Source organism: Aphis gossypii, chromosome 3 (genome assembly GCF_020184175.1).
Source record: "Aphis gossypii isolate Hap1 chromosome 3, ASM2018417v2, whole genome shotgun sequence".
In the NCBI taxonomy this organism is placed as follows: domain Eukaryota; kingdom Metazoa; phylum Arthropoda; class Insecta; order Hemiptera; family Aphididae; genus Aphis; species Aphis gossypii.
This window is the reverse complement of record NC_065532.1, coordinates 9,848,929-9,867,887: the sequence shown is the minus strand read 5'-3', so window position 1 is coordinate 9,867,887 and position 18,959 is coordinate 9,848,929. Positions and strand designations below refer to the sequence as shown.

General features: G+C 25.5%; 1 protein-coding gene across 3 annotated transcripts in view; it reads left to right on the top strand.

Annotated features, from left to right (window-relative positions):
* Positions 1-275: 275 nt before the first annotated feature.
* LOC114129669 (eye-specific diacylglycerol kinase-like) overlaps positions 276-18,959 on the top strand; it is a 161,587-nt gene continuing 142,903 nt past the window's right edge. For 2 of the 3 annotated variants that reach the window (XM_050202617.1, XM_050202614.1), the window contains exon 1: positions 278-638. The gene's annotated coding sequence lies outside the window, so the exon portion shown is untranslated. Of the gene's footprint in view, positions 639-18,959 lie in introns of all 3 variants that reach the window. The other variant, XM_050202615.1, reaches the window with a different exon arrangement.

The window sequence follows — 18,959 nt, the reverse complement described above, 5'->3', positions numbered from 1 at the left end:
ACTTAAAACTTTGATCGCTAATAAAAACGAATCTAATTTGAATTTCGGTTTCGTCGGTTCGAATGGTTCGTAACACTGGCGATAGATCGATAACGATTTCAATATTATACCTACTAATATAATATATTTATAATTCGTGCGTACAACGTCCATTGCACGAAAGTACACTTTCGGAGAACAACCACCGCCGCCGCAGTCGCTGCTGCTGACGACGACGACGACGACGACGACGCCGCCGTAATAGTAATATTATTATTATAGCAGTCGTCGTCGTAGGATACTCTAGTAGTCGATCAAACGCGGTATCGCGCGGACGCGGTTGCTGCGCCGCGAATCCGGTGTGAACGGTGTGCGTGTATTTATATGCGCGTGTATGTGTACTTGTGTGCGTGTGTGCGTGTGTGAGACTAAGCGAGAGAGAGGAGAGTTTGTGTGTGGCACACGTGTTTTGTTTTTTTTTTTTTTTTCGATTATAGTATTATTACAATATAATAATAGTAGTAGTAGTAATAATAATAGTAATAATAGTGATAATAAAAATCTTGGTCGAAGAAAAAAAAAACCGAAATCGGATTTAACAACTTCATAAATATGGAAACGCCGAACACATTTTGAGACAACCGTTTTCCGGATAAAAGGTTACCATGATATTTGATTTTCTTTATGTGAAACCAAAAACAACAATGATAAATTTGTTACGATAACGAAAAATAAAATAAAATATGTATCTAATAATAACAAACAAACACACAATTCAAACGCACCGAGAAAATATTTAGTCCAATCGAGGGTTTTGTTGGGACGGACGAGGTGGTCGCATACATTTTCATAGAGTGATATAATAATTTGTATCGGATAAACGCGATAAACGTCCTACCCGATGGTTGGTGCTTGATTGTAATATATACTTTACCAGCATACTATAAGACAAACGTTAATAAAAATTAATCTTTCTATAATAGAAAATTTCCGACAGTAAAACGACATTAATAATAATAATGCTTATTAGTTAATGCGAACAAATAACTATGTTAGATATGCATGATCCTAACTTGATATATTGAACAATATTATATTGTATAATTTAGAAAAATATAGCGTACACATGTCCCGCAATTACTGCATAAGTAGATACTAAATAGTACGAATGCATATGTTATATGTTCGACTACCGTTGTTAAACAATTTGTCTTGGTTTTTTGAATATTGAAATTTCGCTCCCTATGCGGATTTGATATTATTTACTAAATTATTTTATATTATTTTTTGAACACACCTTCATATATTTTTCTTCGCTTACAAGCTGTAGTTAATTCGTGTAGGTATAGGTACGTAAAATATATAAAATTGTCCATTATTAAACTACTTCTGCACGAGGGAATATTTGAAAAAATTACCTATAGATTATCTTTTGAAAGTTTCAATCAATTTTATCATTTTATGATATTATATAGGTAATCGTTTTTATTCAATATGGAATATTTTATCTAATTATAAACAAAAAAAAATTTTAATTTACCATAAACAGGTATTTCGTACACATTTTTCTGGCTATACAATTATTATACATATACCTACGGTTATTATTATTTTAATGAAACAATAATCACTAGTGAAATGTAGGTATTATTAAAGTATAATAATGAAGACCTACTACCTAAACTCGCATATTTTAAATAGAAATAAAGTACACATTTATTTTATAAATAAACGTATTTTAATTTATTTCCTCAAACTAAATAAATGTTGTTGGATATAATATTATAATCTACTAAATGTTATGTTTTGGTACTTGAAAATTTGTATTAAATTATTTACATAACTTCAAAAAAAAATATGTTATATGTACAAATACGATTTTTAATTTAGCTAATAGTGATTTTAAAAAGATTTGAATGTTTGTATGGTAAAAATAATTAAAACTTGGTATACCTTTGTTTGCGTTTTTCCATTTTCCATTTAAATTTAAATATGATATTTCATAATTTGAAAAGCCATACAATTGTAATAAAAATATTTCTAAAAGAAAAAAAAATATATATTATTTCTTTAATCGTTTAATTCGATATTTTTAGTTAAAACCAACTCTAAGTGTTTGCATAAAAATGAATAGATGAATATTATTTTTTAATTATAAAACTTAATTTACGTGGAAAATGATACACCTAAACAATTATAAACAGTTATTTTCTCAACTGGCATAATAAACATTAAATTAGTATTTCGTTATAAATAACACAAAATGTAATTTTTCTAAAGATTTTAAGTCAAATATAGTTTTATTTATATCAAATATGTTATTATTTTTTTTATATATTTATACAGAATGCATTATACTATTGTCATAGTATAATATGCAAATTATAATTTTATAATATGTAGCGATTAAAGTTTAGACCAGTTTAGAGTAACGGTAATATTTTAAAACTTTATCCGGTATACATTTCTGAACAGAATATGGTTTTCACAAAAATGGTCGAGATATTTGACATCATGTACTTGTCTATATTACTTCGTGTTCAAATATTACACTAATAGTTCTATCTGTGTTCAATTTAAAATCTTCTTTGGGAAACGCTGGATTACAACTTTTGTGGTTTTAAACTGAAAAGATCACTTTAACAGGAAAATAAATACATAAGAGAAAAGCTCGAACAATCTAAAAATAAATAGTTTTTTTCTTACACATCAAATAGAAAACTTCGGTTCAGTAAATGTATTTAAAAATGACTCTATTCTCACAAAATAATTTTATACTACGAGAATAAATGATATTTATAAAATATTATTATGCATCTTGGATTTAAAAACAAAAAAACTTTAATATTAATGTTTTTTATTTCCTAATAGGATGAAACATTCGTATAGAGCTAGTCATAACATATAGTGACATTTGTATGTTTTTGTCAATCTTTATATTTCTTACAACTTCTCTAAATTTATTTTATTGGTATAGAAATAAATAGTTACTATTGAATTGATGAAAATTATAATTAAACTATAACATTTTGTTATGTTGACTGACTATCAATATATAAATTCTAAAACCATTTTTTCTCGTATTTGATTAAAGTAATAATAATTTAAATCATTTCTTATTCAAAACACTTTTCTTAAATTATGTCATTATGCTACCTTTACCGTAAAAAATAATGAATATCAATATTTTATGTATGTAAATCGTATTATGGTATATGCTATTTCTATTATGTTTATATATATTTTTTACCCAGTATAAAATGTGTTGAATAATATAATAGTGTATATAAAATAATCTATTATAAGCATAATATATAAAATGTATTAAAAAATTAATTAAAAACAAATATTAGCTACTTTTATAATATTATAATACTTTTTTTAATTTAATGTAACAAAATGGTACTTAATTTAACACTTTTAATATTTTAGAACTTTTGTGATTCCGACCGCGATTATGTAAAGTAAAATTTGAAATATCCTATATAAACTAAGTTGTTATCCAAAAATTATACACGATGATTTATCAAGCATGCTTATCTCTAATTTTCTCCTATAATACAAATCTTTTTAAGTATAATTTAACAAATGATCATTTTTTTATTTTCTGATCAAATTTACTCTTTTTATAACTTAGATATATAGATTATAAATAAAATAATTTAATAAAAATAAAAACTGGCTTACCATTTTTTTAAAACGATTATATGCCATACATCAATTATGTTATATTTTAATTTGCTCATAACACTACAAATATATATATATATAATACAATTATTTTTTACTAAGTTACTTATTTGAATTTATATATTATAGTATGAAGACGATAGATTTATTCGTAATATTTTTATTTTTTTAAGTTAAGTTTAATGCCTAAATAAAATATAATATAGGTAGTTAATGTTATATGTATATACTCATTCATTTTAATTAAGATACAAAATGTTGAAACTTGATATTTACTAATGGGAATTTCAGTTAAAAGAGTACAGTAACTGATAAAATATATAAGACGAATAAGTTCTTAGTTGACTCTTAACCGTAAAATCTTTGATGTATTTCTTCTATTTTCTCTTTGAAGTGTTAATCTAGGTAATAAATACTAATAGAAACATTTTTTCTTTAATACTTTTTATGTAAACGTTGTAAAAGTTGATTAACGTTATGTCTTATAGATTACTAAAACTTTATTGTTTTGGAATTGTTTATTATGTTTATTATTGGTGATTAATATGTTAAAAATTGAAAAAATAAATATATTACCTATCGTTTTACTAAAACTGTAATATTATACTGTATTTTATCTGCAAAAAAATGATTTTAATGATTATTATAACTTAAATAATAATTAATATGAAAAAACTGAAAAAAAAATTTTTTTCTAAAATATATAAAATATAATATACTTATTATATTATTTTTAAAGGCCGATAAATTATATTAATATAAATTATATTTTTATACTGATTAATTACTCTTCATAACTACTATTTATTTTAAATTATTATACCAAACTTTGCTCATAGTTATTATCATTTTTCAAAAAAAAAATATCTTTTATAAAGAATTTGCATTTGGTATTTTTTTGACTCGACAGAACTTATTTTTGGTAAAGTATTTGCGCATACAATTTTAGTGAGTATTAGTAATAAAAAGTTCTTTCATATTTTTTTTTTCTAAAATATAATATGTTTTGTTAACAAAGTTAACTAAACTTAATCTTTTTTAAACATCTGCAGCGTCAAGCATTTCCTTATCTCAAAACCTTCATATTTGCACACATTAAAATCACATTTTCCTCTTTATATCTTTTCGTCAAACCATTCAATTTTGTTTCTATAAATCATAGTCATGTTTTCCTTTGAGTAATAACATCATATTACCAGGGACAACAATATTTGGTATTTATTTTTCTTTCAATAAGTACCTTTCTGAAAAATTGCTTGGTAGTTTACGTGCGAGGTGATTGTTCATATTTTATAAAAATAAAGGGATGCTGCTATGTATGTTATTTTTCAATTCAACAGATAAATAATAATATATTTTCTCAACAATTATAAATTACAATATTGATTTTCAGATATCTAAAATATTATTTTTTTTTTCATCTTTGTATTCTACTTTATATAATATTCGTACCTATCTACTAAACTTAATCTATTATAGATTGTAAAAATTATATATATGTATAAAAAAAAATATGGGAATTAGGTAACAGCTCTGCTGTACAATAAGTATCGAGTTCATCTAATACATTGATTAAGCCTCTGTGGTATATGTGTTAAATTTAAATTCATTGATAAAATCATTGTATATGAAAAACAATTCTGAGGGAATATGGTCTATCAGACTATATATTGTTATATACTAATATATTTAAGATATATTAGGTATATTAATATTACAATAATTTATTTAACATAATATTATTTTTAAATCGTCTAAATTTAAAAAAAGTCAAATGCCCATAAAAAAAAATTATTGTGGGTATAGAAATCACAATTTTAATTTTTTGAATTTCAGTTGTAAAAAACTATGAGGTTGTTTCATATTAAAATTTCAATCTTTTTGTCTTATTTAAAAATATAATTATTAACATTGATTAAATTGGTAATTTCGTAAATATTTATTTTTAAATTTGTCTGATACCTAATAGTATTTCGTATGATTTTTCAAGCATCACTTTAAAAATTTATGTTCTGTATTACTACGAATGTGTTCTACATTAGTAAATTAATTTAAAACAGTTGAAAAATGCATAAAGTGTGAGAAATATGCAAACTTATTGTTAAAATTTAATTAACGAATTAAGGATTTATTTATTTCTAATTTATTCACAGTAAAGTTTCGTTCGACAATTTATTGCATACAATACATATTATTATTATTCCACGAAGTATTTTTTTTTTTATTAATATACCGAAGATCCAATAATATAAATATATGAATAAAAAACAAACTAAATAATATTTGACAATTAATAAAATTGTAACTGAAGTATTTTTAATATAATACGAGTATAATATATTTTAAAGACCAATAAAGTGCATAATATTATCACAATTAATTTTTTTTTTTTGTAAAATATATATAAGTGTTAAATATGATGTTAAATTAAGTCAGAAATAAACAATTTGACATTTTTCTGTTGTTTCTCAAACTTTTATGTTATAATTAAATCATTGAAGATTGTAAATATTTTTTTATTTCCGGCTCAAAAAAACATCATAATAAATAATTAAATAGTTATTATGTGCTAATGTGTCAATATCCGGTCCTCGTACTATAGTCACTGCAGTACGCGGATTCCGGAGATTCCGGTCAACAGTACAATTTAACACTATTATATGTATATTTCAAGTACCTAATTCATATTGTACAGACTTTACTGAACATGCAAGTCGTCAGTAGTGGATTTTGACTAAACAATATTATATCGTTGAGTTGTTTCTCACGCGCACGATTTAATTTTAAAAAGTATGTCCCTTCCGCCGAGTCCAGCTGGACGACTGCCAACCACGAAGAAAACAACTACATAAACTCACTCTTACCGTTGTGGTACTCATGCACGTAGCACACGTGTCTCAAAAACTTTCTATGCCGTTATACATCATTACAGTACTCACATTTTCATCAGATATCATTTAGGTGGTATGATGTGTACCGTAAGGTTTTCCAATAAGATTTTCACACCATATTATCAGTTGGCGGATTTATCAATTCATATTTTCTCAAACGTGATATATTTTGTTTAGAATTTTAAATGAAATTGAAATAATATTAACTATGATAAGCCAATAGCTTTATTATTATAAAATATTTTATGTATCTTTATTGTATTTCTGACATTGATAATAATTCACGTCATGCGAATGACCAGGAGGTTGGATCAGTTTGGGTAAAGTTTAAATTTATAAGCTGGTTTAAGTTTTCACGTTGTATGAGAATAGTGGTCGATATTAATAATTTTCTTCGACTAGAACATAATGAAATAATATTGTTTCAACAGTGATCTCGGGTTAGTTCATGAAATTTGAGTTAGAACAAATTAGGTTGTGATGAACAATTAAACCTTCAAGTCAATAACGGGAAACTACAAAATAGTTTCTTTAACATTCTTTATATCGAGCAGAGAAAAATAAATATTGGAAAAACGTACGTTTAATAATTTTTGATAATGCTCATATTGAACGATTTACAGCTAAAATAATCGTTCATTAAAATTAATTGTTAATTCAGGATGAATATCAAACCCTATTGATATTTACAAAGGTTATTTTTTTTAAATATATTTAAAAACCATAAGAGTAAAAAAATTAGTTTTTAAATAAATAATCGATTATAATACCTCATTCGCAACCACACATAAGTAGTGTATACTCTATAACATTATAATAGTGAAAGATCATATTAGTGCATTGGTACTATATAGTGTATAGATAGGTTATCTATTTTGTAAATTCATTCATATGGCTAGTATAAGCAGTGTATAAGAATTTTGAACTAATTGTGTTTTCTTACTTGATCATTTTAAATGCAATATGATATGAATGCAATCTTTTAAAAAAAATGTAAACAGAAAAGATTTTCTTTAAGCACTAATTTATATTAATAAGAAATTGAACTAAGAAGGTACAATAATTTAATACTGACCGATTATAAATATATCAAAAGTTGTATCAACTTTATACTATATACACTATTTATGATTGTATTAGATGCAATTGAAGAATAAATGATGACGTTATTTAAATATTTATTCCCATATTCCTGATGATGAGTGAACTAATATTATTATGAAAATAGTCTATTTCATTAATTATCTATTGAATTTATTTACAATAATATCATATTAAAAAATATACCTAGTCTACAACTATGTTTTATTTGACTTTTTTAATAATAATATACCTAATAAGTATCAGGCTGAGCGATACATATAATATTATTTTAGTACTTCAAGCGAAAGCTTATATTATTTTTTCATTAGGATAATGAATAAATTCAAACTACTATTCTTTTCATGTTTACTAAAATAATTTTCTACCATAACGAAACCCTATTCTATACCTAATAAATCTACTTTGCCTCTTATGCAACACCGTTAATTCACGGTTGGTCATATTATTTTAATATTTTTTCAATAGAAACCAAACATAAAAATAAATATTCTACTTTCTTTATATTCATAGTAAGTAATAATTTAAACAACATTTAATAAAATAGTATTTTAAATTGTATTAGTGTCTCAACGCGTTTACTAAACAGATAAAAATGTACATAATTATTATTTTTTAATAATGAAAAATCACTTACCTACTTATTTAAAAATCTTCATTATAAATAATAATTAATATTATTTTCAATTGATTTAGACTTTAGAGGTAAATAATGCAATGTAGTTGAATTATTACCTAAACAATTATCTAAGTGTCATGTTATCAATCTAAAACACTTTTGAAAGTTCGACATAAACAACAAACCTAGAGATATCTGTAGAGAATTTAAATTATTCCTAAGTGCTGAAGGATGAGAAAAGGAACCCAAATCTTGTACGAACAACCCTCGCTACGATTTTAGATTGAGTAAGATCTATGTATGCGTTCATTAAATCTAAAACTAATTAGTATTTGTATTGAACAACCAAATATTTGGTTTACTAGAACTGTGTTTGCCAATACACAAACGTGTTTAACTCAATATGTAGGATATACTTTAATGTAATATAAATATTTGTAATTTTTCATAAATCGACATCCATTTCAATTAATTAAGCATAATTGCACGAGAGTCATCAATATTGTGGAATGTGGATAATAGTTTTCAAATTGTTTGAATACGTCTGATAATAACAGTTGACATTTATTGCATAATTTTATTAATTCTGATCACAATAATGTACAAATGAAAATATCCAATTAATAGCACAAAGAAGATTTCTCTTTGAACTCGCGTGAAATCGTATCGTCCTGCTGTAGTACAGTATATTATTAGGTACGTTTGTTTATTAATGATCACGATTTCAGTATTTTGAACTTAAATTGTATTGACGTGAATATTATGTGATTTTGCGCTATATTTTATTAAGAAATGTCGAAGGCAATACTGGCAGATGTTCGTTTCTTTGTATGTAATTAAATGTATTCTGATGAATTGACGTTTATATTTTTGTTTAATGCAGACATTCTTACTGCACACAAAAGTTCTGACAAGAACGAAATCGTATTGTTTATCGGTATAAAAATACATCTTGAATAGTATTCAAAGATAGTATAATATTGATTTATACGTTTGTCGATGTTGTTTCACTTCTACATACTAGACGCACTCTGCAAACGCAGTTATCAACTTTACAATGACGCGATTTTTAACGGTAAAAATGCTAAAGAAAATTGCATACGTCAATCAACTGGAAATTGTTAACACAGTCGGTACGTCTCCGGTTCATTACAGACATTTTTTTTGTCAATTTTTAAGTAATTTTAGATATCTGTTATCACTAAAGTCTTAAAAAATAATTTCTTTTCTATAAGAATAACTTCAAATATAAATCGTTGATGATTATTGAACGATATGAATCACGGGCTCTTAAAATACGTATGGTTATTTCTATTATTTATTTAACAATGTATTAAACATTGTTTCAATTTAAATAATTTTTTAATAAATTAATTGATGTAGACGTAGTCATTTGAATTCAAATCTTAAACCGAATTAAATGCACATAAAATAAGGTATACTCTAATTTATTTTACAAAAATATAATTCAAAGTTTGAACATATTATGAAATTGTAATTCATTATATATAAAAATAAATAAATGAAGAACTAAAATTAAATTAAAAGACCAATTCAATAACAAGTTGTACAACTTTTCTAATTTTTAGCAGATTGGTTACTTCTTTTATAATTTATTTTAAATACCTCCTGACTGTGTATGTTAAAATACTCAAAATTTGTGATTGTTTTAATGTTTATTAAAACGTCTGAAAATAAAGTTTTGAAAATCGGAGTCCTATAAAACTCGCATAAAGTCTTCATCTTAAAAAAAAAATTAAATCTGACTTTTTACGAGGCGTAAGCTTTTTTCTCGTGATTTTATTTTTTATACTAAAATAGCAACTACATCATAAAAGTAGGTACCTAATAATAAATTTAGAAATCGTCTTATTAAAAATGTATGTCAAATATAAAACTGTACATAACTATTATGAATTTGGTGTTTTAATATTTGATTTTTTTTTTTACAACCTCTTTATTGGGGAAAAGGTAATTTTGTTTGATATACTTTTAAACGATGATGACGGTTCTTTATATATATTGCATACAATGTATAGAAATTTGCGCATGTGTATCTCTTTTAAAAGCACTATATGTCTATATCGATGCTTTAGAAAATGATACAGGAATTTCACATAAATCCTGTAAAGTCTATACTTATATTTATGCGATTCGTAACTCGTAGTGGGCCATAATTTGAAACCGAACCTATACCATGCAGAGGACTTTATAATCCTCATAATATATCACTTCACGTTGCTGAATTTATTCCGGTCATTAATTTCTTTATACCTTCGTTTCGAGCCGGAATATACCACCATCATGCTTTATTTAATAACACATTAATACGTAATAATATAAAATTATTATCAACCGAGAATAAGTTTTTATTTTGAATAATGTTTATAAAAACTTCGCTGCTTATTGAAATGTATTCATTGCGTGTTTATTTTTTACGACAGATAAAACATTGTTTAAGGGAATTTTTCGGCCGTTTATTTTTTTACTATTATTCTGTAAGACTTGTAACATACACCATAGGTTTATCGAACAAAATACTACATAAAAAGTATAAAATTGGCGGTCATAAAGTAAGGGTTCGTAAATAAATATTTTGATAATTTGATCGTAATAACGTGAAATCGATTGTCATATTACTACATACCTCTAAATATAAAAAAGATAAAAATATTCGTTTAATAAATAACTTTCGTTTTGGAAAAAAATAAGGTAGTTTCAGTTTTAGAGTTTCATAACCACATTATCTATCCTGTTGATATTACCTATATTTATATTACTTTGATGCTTTTTATTTTTCAAATTTTGATTGGTATCTTTTTGTTTCGTCTCAATTTTCCTTTTAGTGTTATTGTTTAGTAAAGATAATAGTATATAGTTCCCAATTGAAAAATGTATGATAATCTAGCTATTACCTAAGAAAAAACATATTATTTGTTGAATATACGTTATATCTTTTTAATTAAAATTATATACTTTCAAGATTTTTTGGGATAATACAATAAGTATCCTACCTAAATATAACGAGTATATTTAAATTTTTATTAGATTTTGAACTGATTTATATTTTTTATATGTGTACATACATGTCATACATATAGTGTATGAATAGAGTTTATAATACAAAAATCATGAGTGTGAATATGCATGTATGAATATTTCAATAAACGAATAATTCGTAAAGGTCCAACAATACAATTATTTCATATACTTAAAGTTAATAGTAAGTAAAGTTAATTCATTATAAACTCGATTATATTACAATTTAAAAAGTATACCTACTATACTTATACACTATTCGTATAATGATTTATTTAGTATATATTAATAGATGTCTATTTGAATATTGAAAATATGAGAGAAAAAAGTAAATTGGATTGAAATTTATTTTGGATTTATTTTCGTACATACCTACGTAATTTTTCTTTAAACAAAGTTTAAAAACTCGATTAGTTATTTTTCTTACGAAAAAATATTGTAAAGTAACTTTTTATTTTACTCTGAATGATGATTGAATTCAGCTCGAACAACAAATAATATAAATAAATTTAACTATGTTCTGAGTCTTATAACATTTACACAGTGTGTTTAGTGTTCGATATAAAAAAAATAATAATAATAAAATAAAATAAGCATGACGAATTTAAAACATTTGAAATTAAATTTTTTATTCATTTTATGTATAAGTACAAAACGGTCAACTAAATGTTGAGGTTCGTCAAAGGAGACAAAAATAATAATATTATGTAAACAACAATATGTTCTATATACATTTCTATAAATTGTAGTTCATAACGTTTAGATATCTGTTAATATAAAATATAGTATATGAGTATACTCCATCATACATCATATAGAAAAAAAAATCACGATTGTTATAGCCGATAGATATTTGTATAAATAAAAAATAATAATGTTTTATTATAAAATCTGAATTGTGGTATGATAAGTTTGATATACTTTTTGGTTCAATTATTAACTGTTGTCTGTTATAGTTTGTGGTCTGGCACACCACATTTGCATAATATTATCCAATGTTATACAACGTTGCCGTTCTGACTTCCGATTATAATTTATATATATATATATATATACATATATATTAACATGATCTGTTTAGTTCGTATATGAATCCATTTATGACAAACATGTCACGTGTTCCCTGTGTTGATTGAATATACATTGGATGTTGATTTCGAAATATCAATCAAACGCACTTTGCGTAATAAAGTAAAAAAAAAAAAATTGAAACTAGGACAACTCTTCGTATTAGGTAAATGAGATTTTTCTCACGTTTTTTATATCGCTGTGATATTATAAGTATATAGTTATTATGAAACTCCTCAAAACACATGACACCCGTCTTATCGTCTGCAATATCGAGTTGTACTTATATTTATACAATTTTTGTCCGTTATTTCTATTATCGATAATATTATAATTTTACGCGCATTTTTCTCCTCCTCTCCTACTGCAGCTGTTAATAGACGTCACTCACGTTAAGTCGTCAAAATAAATCGCGAACATTGCACGTTAATCAGATAAGCTGACACGTCAGTATTTTATTCATGCATAGTGGAAACCACCGTAATATACGACGGTGCTTGACGTTTTCTGCAGCACACGATATTATAGTACGCCGCCGCCGCCCCCTTTTAAGAGCGGCACGACGCACGAAGTATGGTGGCCTTCGTCAAAACGATCATTGGAAATTTTAATATTTGATAGGTACCTACGGTTATTGTGACAAGTTCACGAGGTCCGTTTTATTGTTTTGTTTTATATAATAATAATATAAATGTGAACGAGTTGTCACAGTTCCACAATATACCTATAATATTTTTTTAAAACATTATAACATTCGATAAACACGAATGTATACGTCTGAAGTTTGAAATATGAAATAGAGAAATATTGACTTTTTTTCGTTGGTTTGGTTACAAACAAAAATGATTAGCTTGAATAAGGACGATTCAGTTATGATGATCATATTCTATTCGTTTTATTTTTTTCTAATAGTTAGACGCGAATACGCAAAAAAGCAATCACTCATTGATCGCACTTAAATTATTATAAACCTGATATCTTATTTTAAACCATCCAAAACGTGAGATAGATCAATGTTTGAATAAAATGAAATAATTAGGTAAATAAATAATTTATAATTCTATTATAATATTGGCAATTTATAAAATTGTATGTATACAAAATTATAAAACTCATTTTTTTTATTTTATTGTAACTATTTCAATATAATCACGACATTCTATATAATATAAATTTTTTTTTTAAGACAGATAAAAAAAAATCAAAACTGTTTACAATCATAGCGAATCCCACTTCCCACTCCGTTTTATTTTCTATATTGCTTTGGAGCTTCATTTATATTTTTTATAACTTTATTTACATTACGTTTATTCATTATTTATAAAAAAAATTAAGCTCGGTGTTTCCGTATAAGAACCGAAATACCCCCGTCAAACGAATGGAACTCACGTGACAGGAGATCGGTTTGAGTAAAAGAACAAACGACATTAGATACCCAATGTTATGATTTTCGTATATACCATAATAAAAAAATATATATATATAAATATTATATTTCATACTAAAACGTATGCGATGTGTCTATTTATCTGTTGCTTCGTATACAGTCAAGCGGAGTAGTTGAGTTGCCATAGGAACCCATCGACTGACCGTCCATAGGTATACATTCCTATTTTGAAAAAAGATCAAAGCGATTTGTTTTACATATAAATTTGAACCAATAAGATTTTTCGTGTCACGTGCTATTATAAAAAAAAAGTTATTTTACCCAAAGTTGTTTCCTCGAAAGCGACACACCGATGGTGTGCTTCGAACAGACTATATAATATCGTAATCGCGTGAGCGTTAATATACTATTTTTAATCACCAAACTTAATTAATTAAATTCTGGTATGGGTTTCTGTAAACAACACCGTATATGGAAAAATTAATCATCTATAGTATAATATAGTGTACAAATTGTGCGTTATTATTAAATAATATATAATTTTGAGAATATTTTAATTTTAACACCTACCGTAAAAGTTTAAAATAATTAATTGTTTAAAATAAATACTATCAACGTCCATCATCGATTTTTACCTTAAAATTAAAACGTAATAATACGAAATGCATTGACTACGAATTGAATTAGTACAGACGAAATATATATATATATAGATGTGTGTTACATCGATTTAAACGACTTTTGGAATAATTAAAAACGTTTGCATCCCTATATTCTGCAGTATAAAATAATATTATGTGCATAATTTAATTTAAGGTAAAATCTATCATTGACAACGTGTTACATGTTACACATAAACAGGTTAGATAAACAAAAAAAAATAATAAACATTTCTTGGGATTGGTATAACAATCCCAAGAAATGCTTTTTGTTTTTCAATTTAAACGAAGAACACGCGTTTAACATTTTGACAGTTATTTCTGTCCCCGTGTTACTGCAATGTGATTCTTGAATCGAAAATAGGGTATACAGCTTGCTGAAATTAATGCTGTAATAAATCTCGGGCGGTCCGCAGACTTAATATAAATTTAATTAGGCAGGTAGTTTTATTATTTTTTGTTTTTATTTTTAACTGCTCTGTCCGTACGAGTATACCTTAGACTGGATTTAATTTAAAAACAAAATTCAACAGGAAATAAATCAAATAATAATTTAATTTATTAATCTTGCATTATATTCTAACACATACATATTATATAGAAACATTTATCTATACAACGGTGATTTGTTAATAAAATGTTGTGAATACTCCCACGATTTGTAGCGAATTCGATTATCAGGTATTTTGATGAAATTAAACATATAATATGTGTGATGATTAACGATGTTTTGTTTCGTTTCAATGTATACACATATCACTATGTATACACAATACACACACATGGCATTATTTAACAACAGTTAAATTGATATTAATGTGCAAAACCATAAATAATATGATATTACCACCCATTGAATAAAGATATTTGCCGTAGAATTTGTTTTCATAGTTTTTTATTATAGTTTATTTACAGTATAATATGTTTCTACTAGTTCCTATTTTTTATTTATTTATTTTTTTTCAACCTACACTGGTTGATAAAGATTTCGGGAAATGTCAAAAAGCTGTAAGAGAGAGATATATATTAAGACGAGACGAAGTGTCGGGGGGAAAAGTACAAAAAGGAAACAATGACAAAGATGAATAAATAAACAGACAATGGGAGGCCGAGGCGCTGTTGTAATATAATTCTACGAAAAAATAATTGTTGTGACCATTATTTTTATTCGTTTTCTTAGCACGCGTCAATTGTACCGGTCGATGTTTGGTAGTAATAACCTCATAGTGTTAGCCGATCGCGCCTATATCCATTTCAAGGTGAAATATGAATAGTCAAATTATTTATTATTATATCACAGTAAAATATGCTTTCCGGTATGCAATTTACGTACATAATTCTAGAATTCTAATGACGCGGTTGACAAACTCTCATTTTTTTCATATTTAAAAGTTATAATAATATGGAAATTGGTGACTCGAAATTATTAAATAGAAATAATATATATTAGTATTTATTACTAATACGCGCGAGTAAGACGAACACAGTTTTATAATCTCTTAAAAAAACATTTCGAGCTGGAACCACGGTCATATTAATCGTAGCATTAATATTAATTAATTTATTTATATATTTATATTATATTAAATATACGTATAATAAATTATTGTTTCACGTTGGCGACGGAGGTAATTCTCTGTTAATATATGGTCTCGTTGTCATCGCTGCTACCACTTCCATCATCATCACGACGATCATCATCGTCGTCATCTATTAAGCACTCGTTTCAACATTATTTGCATAATATAAAGTTAACATAAAATTAATACCACAGGTATTCGTTCAAATCTTATTTAAAAACAACGACTTAAGTGAAAGTTTCTAAATGCGCATATAACAAAATAACAACAACAATACTAATAAAATATGTACCTATATGTTTTATTTTTATAAATAAACAATGCGATTTCCCTAGCCTAGATACATTTACGAATATTTACAAATTATGGTAATTCATTATAAATTATATTATACTAGAATAATGGTTCTAATATAGAAACATGATTATGTCTTGTATCTATATTTTTAAACACAATAAAAAAGATCAAGTACCCAGTATGTTCTTATATATTATTAAAATGGTTATCTAAATGGCTTGAGTCAAAAAATAAACGAGCTCGAGTTTAACGCGAATGGGTGATATTTTAATAGATAATAAATAATACACTACACGAAGAAGCTATGTATTTAATATGATTTTTGTTATCCTAAAAAGTGCTATAAATTCAATTGATGTGCCAGAAAGTACAAGATGAATTGTTTAACAGTTTATAAAATCTGAACGATAGGAATGAAAACAATATTTCCTTCTATTTTTTTGTAGGCTCTAAATGATTGAAGGAGAAACTATATTAACTTTAAAATTATATCTTGAACAATTGTTTTTAAGAGAAATAAATTCAATTTAAAGTTCTTTAAAAGCGTCATAAAACTTTATTTCTATTGATTGTACGGTGGTGAAAAATATAGTTCAATAAGGAAATAATTTTAAGGCGATTTGAAATCACACGAAGATATTCCTTGAACATAAGTTTATTTATTAAACATTTAAATGTTTATAGTTTAATAAAGTGTATTAAATTGAAAATACTATGTGGTGACTTCGTTTCTCGAAACTAGTTTTCATAGTTGACTTATTTCTATTTCTATTATATAATATAATACCTTGAACTGAATTGACGTTAACTAAACCTTATTATGTTTGTAATTTAAAACAATTTAACAGAATTACGATTTACTTTTTGGTTTTGAATACATGTATCTAAAATCTAATATAACAAGATCAATAATTGATGTAATAACAGTTAGTAAAAATTCCACTAATCATTTAATATTTCTATACCTTTAGAAATGCTATACAATATTTTACGGTAAAAATTGCAGAAAACTATATAAATAAAATGTAATAATATTATAAGTATGTATAGATACAATAGTAGTCAGTAGGTTTTGTTAATTTAATTTTAACTATTAAATATCAATAAAAATATTATTTAAGAGGGACATATTTATTAAAATAACAATATCATTGATAATATTGAACGGACAAAAAGACATAAAATTTTTAGGTGTAATTTCAGATACTTTATTTATGGTCCAAAAATGTTTAGACAGTGCAATCGTATCATTTTTCTGCCTCGTCCTACCAGAAATTAATTTTCCTATAAAAGTAGGATATAGTTCGTTACATTTCTTTTTAACATAAAGAGACATATATAACTATTATTAGTTAGGTAAATAAATGGTTAAATAGTTCATTCTCTTAATTTCAACTACATTTTTTTTTTATGTATTTTGAATAAAAACAATATGGTAGTAGTGAGTTAACCATTTAAAAAAAATAAAACGTTCTCGGATCGGCATTATTCTGGGCTTGGCGAGAAGTCATGTAGAGATCTCGTGATGTTAGATATTTTTGATATTTACAGTTTTTCCATGGGTTTTAAACTATGGCTGGGCCAAATAAAATTTTTATTAAATATTTCTTAGGTACATTATTTGAGTTTCTATAGTGTTTTCAAACACCTTTTAAGATTTTTAAGTGGTTTTAAATTGTTCATACATCAATCATAATTTGAAAATTGCTCTAACATACACGTCACCTCTGTAAATAAAATTTAAGCTCTTGAGTGTATACCTAAGAAGTTTTATAAAGCTTAAAATAAAGTTATGAGTTTTCGTGCCATTCAAATTGTGACATTATACAACAAAGAATTAACTTACTACAATCCAAATATAATTTTAATAATTTTATAATATACCAACACGCGAACTACCAATACAAAACATTTTTATAATATAAAACGTTGAATTTAAAATCTAAAAAAAATATTTGATTACTAAAATGAAACGGGACTGTACACTACGTCTCCTGCTTATAATTATGTATTTTCTAATTTATACATTAGAACGTTTTCGTTTTATACGTATAAGTGACACGGAAACCGTATTGTGTTTGACAAGAATCAAAAATACCAGTTTTCCTGTAAATTTGTTCTTTCTGTCTGAGTGCGTGTGTGTTACAACACGAATAATAAAAAAGTCGAGGGTATAAACTTGTAATTTTTACGATTTAAATATTCATTAATTTTCTCGTTGATATAATCGAGTAAAAAAACAGGACCGCAAAAGAACCATTTAAAATAGTTGCAATATTCGACGCATGAAACATCCAACACTTTTCCAAAATACAGCAATTTTTGTCTTGGCAACTTTAACCTAAAGCGCGTGTATTGTTGACCAGTTTTTTCACATAAAATAATACGAATTATATAAAAACTCTGAAATGATATTGGAGTTCAACAGGGTTAGCCTTTTTTTATATTTATTCATCGGAAAAGTTTCTGAAAACGGACAGAAAGAACGATGGTGATGCTGCAATAATATCAAACCGTATTTGTGATGTTTTACAGAGTGTATTATAATGTGTCTGTTATACAGTATTAAATGACCTGTTTGGTTATAATTTTTGCATACATATTTCATATTTTTTGAGTACTCAAGTCTCGAGTTTGAACCGTTTCCAG